We start from the raw sequence: 3,544 nt of genomic DNA, 5'->3' as shown, positions 1-3,544 counted from the left end.
GACAGTGTAAGATATGACAAAATAATAATAATTTATAAATTATCAAGGGTTCAAGAGGGAAGTGGGAGCGGGGAGGGAGGGAAAAAAATGAGGAGCTGATACCAAGGACTCAAGTAGAAAGCAAATGTTTTGAGAGTTTTGAGGGTAACAAATGTACAAAAGTGCTTGACACAATGGATGGATGGATGGATGGATGCATGGATGGATTGTGATGAGCTGTATGAGCCCCGAGTAAAATGATTAAAAAAAAAAGATAGTACTGACAGGAAAGTTTTCTTCCAGTTAGATTAATTTCATATATAATAAGAAAAACAGTTGTAATGATTTTATAATTCTTCTAATTATTGTGAGTATATATGTATGTGCATATAAACATATGCACTCACATCAGGGAACCTCATGAGACTGGTGGGAAAATAGAGATAAAACATACTGGAATTTTTCCATGAACTTTTTGTAGCCCTTTCCTATACATGGATCTGAGAATGTGAGCATATACACAAACATAGTCATATATAAATATATTTTAAGTGAAACTTAGTTTTCAATATTTCTTTTAATTTTGTTAGCTGTGTCAAGTAATAATATATACTTATACATTCATCATTATTTTGATATAGCCTTCTCTTACCCATGCTTTCGCATAGAAAACAGGACCAAATACTTTTACTTGACATTACTTTGCCCTTTGTCTGATTTTGTATAGATTGAATAGTTGCTCAACGTTTATGTTCAACAATAATCAGTAAATGACTCAAATAATCAATGACCAGAAATTTAAGTTATGACATTAATGTAAAATCTAATTTTAAATATACTTTTAAATATTACTAATCAAAACAATTTTTAGTTTCATTATATTAAAAATATTATCTAAATCAACTTTCAAAGGTATCCTTTCAGCTACTTCCATAAATATTTTAGAAATAATTTAAAGTTAGTGAATTTTTAAACTAGAATAATTACACATTTTATTGCTATCTGGGACTGGTTTTCTTCAATATGAAGGGGCAGAGTTGTGCCTGACGGAATGTCTTCACTTCCATTTTCATTTTTTTTCTAAACCAAAGTGTATACGCACAAACATCTTTACAGATATAGATATAAGTCTATTTAGATATGAGTTTAATTTTCAGATTTTCTTCTCTAAATATGAGACCTGATTTCTGTATCTTGATTATTTGGTTAGTGTCAAAATATTTCTTTCTGTATTACTGACATTTGAATCATTCAAATATTATCATTTAAATATTATCAAGCTACCGTGATGGATCGTCATTTTTAATGGTTGCTACAATACTTGAATAAGAATACAAAGAAAGACAAAAGAAGCAAAAACTCTTACTCTTGTCCTAAAATATTTAACCTAAGAGTACCTTTACTCACATGGGTTAATGCTATAGGCTAGGCTCTTGGCTTTCTGTTGCTCTGCATCGCTGATGCATGTGTGTGTGTATGTGTGTGTGTATTATAATGATTCTACAGAGCAAATATTATTGAGTCCATTTTAAAGAAGAAGATACTGAGGCTCAAGTAGGCATGCACATTTTTCAAGGTCAATTGACTATTAATATGAAGAAAATCCAAATGACTTTTATTTTAAGTACATTTTCACCGACCGAAAGATGGAGATAATGAAAAGAGCGAATCCCAAACTGATGAGTGGGTAAAAGCGAAATGTGCTCTACTTTTCAAAATGTGCTGGACCCTGTGACTCTGGGGCTTGAAACTGCTGCACAACTTAATTTGTACAGTGGTCCAATGGATGTAACAGAAAATAAAACAGAGGGTGGTCTATATGCTTCAGATTAAAATATAATTTCCACAGGTGCATAAAAATGTTTTTGATTGTTATTTTACTATATGTTAGGAAACAATGTATGGAGATAAATGGAAAATGTCTAATTATGAAGTGCTCAAAAGTTTACATTATTTCTAGTTCATTTTTCAGGACTCCGTAAGGGAAAGATGTCTTTCTACAATGGCACCATAAAAACAGATTTTTTTATAAACAACAGTTATTTAAAGTGGCATCAAGACTGATAAATTTGAGCCAAAGCCAGTCATCAGCTAAAAATGTTTGGACCATATTCTTTATTGTACAAAGATGACTAAACCTTAAGTTGCTTGGTATAATAATATCGACTCAATAAAATGAGCTTCGACATGAAATATTTACGACCACCAGCATCAGCATTCTTGGGTATGGTTAAGACTTTCCAAATGTTATTCTGCTTTGAGTAAAGAATGACTTTTGAGATACTTTTTCCAGAAGGCAGCCATGACTCATCATTAGGATCCTTTGTGAAACAGAAAGTCAACGCCATCCATACAGTTGGACGCCACCAATGTCAGCCTCTCCTCGTGTTGCGGCAGATTAGCACCAGCTTCACCAAGCATCGCAGCGATGCTGTTGGCAATGCAGCCATCTGTTTTGAATGAATATCTGGGGTCCATTTTTCAGTTAAGCTTCTCTTATTGTGTGTGTATGTTGCTTTTTCAGAGCTATCTGCATAATTGCTTAAAGATTTTACTGCAGAATTAATGTCCTTGCTGTGAACAAGGAGACAGGGTAAAAACCACAATGACAGAGCCTGAGATAAGGTGAAAGGGAAATCCAATTTTGCCCTGCACCTTAGAAACCACATCAGGGCGAGCTTGTCTGGTAATCCACATGCAAACTGTCACCTGTCGGGGGCTCTTTGCGTTGACAATGGAAGCAGAAAAGGAGGCTGAATCACTGATCGGATTAATCATGTTTTGTAGGACTCAAAAGCTTCGTTAAATGGACATGGTACCCAAGTTGCACATGTGGTGGTGGTGGTGGTGGTGGTGGTGGTGGTGGTGGTGATGGTTAGCGGGCGGGAAGGAGAGTATCATTAAGACAAAACAGACGGCCTTGCTCTGCTCCAGGGTCTGCAGCTCTGAGTTAGGCTCTAACTAATAAGGCTGAAGGGGTGGCGATACTGGGAGGGTAGAGGGAGAATGGGTAGGAAAGAGGGAACCGATTACAAGGAACTAGATGTGACCTCCTCCCTGGGGGACGGACAACAGAAAAGTAGGTGAAGGGAGACGTCGGACAGGGCAAGATATGACAAAATAACAATTTATAAATTATCAAGGGCTCATGAGGGAGGGCGGAGCAGGGAGGGAGGGGGAAAATGAGGACCTAATGCCGGGGGCTTAAGTGGAGAGAAAATGTTTTGAGAATGATGAGGGCAGTGAATGTACAAATGTGCTTTACACAATTGATGTATGTATGGATTGTGATAAGAGTTGTATGAGCCCCTAATAAAACAGTTTTAAAAAAATCATGTCACTTCAACTAATCTCTGAATCAGCACATATAATATCCCATTTCTCTCTGGTTGAATCTGAGGAGGCAATATTGGATAGGGATTGTTAATAATTACTGTAAGCTTTTTTCCTGTTTTGAACAGTAGTGTTTTATATACTGACATTATGTTCATTGAGAAAATACGTGCTACATGTGTTGTGTAAAATCCATGCCTAGACTTCCAGCTGGTGATTTAATACTTCTCAG

Source organism: Echinops telfairi, unplaced genomic scaffold (genome assembly GCF_000313985.2).
Source record: "Echinops telfairi isolate 266 unplaced genomic scaffold, ASM31398v2 ScPeMD7_4225;HRSCAF=4972, whole genome shotgun sequence".
NCBI lineage: Eukaryota > Metazoa > Chordata > Mammalia > Afrosoricida > Tenrecidae > Echinops > Echinops telfairi.
Note: the sequence above shows the minus strand (reverse complement) of the source record.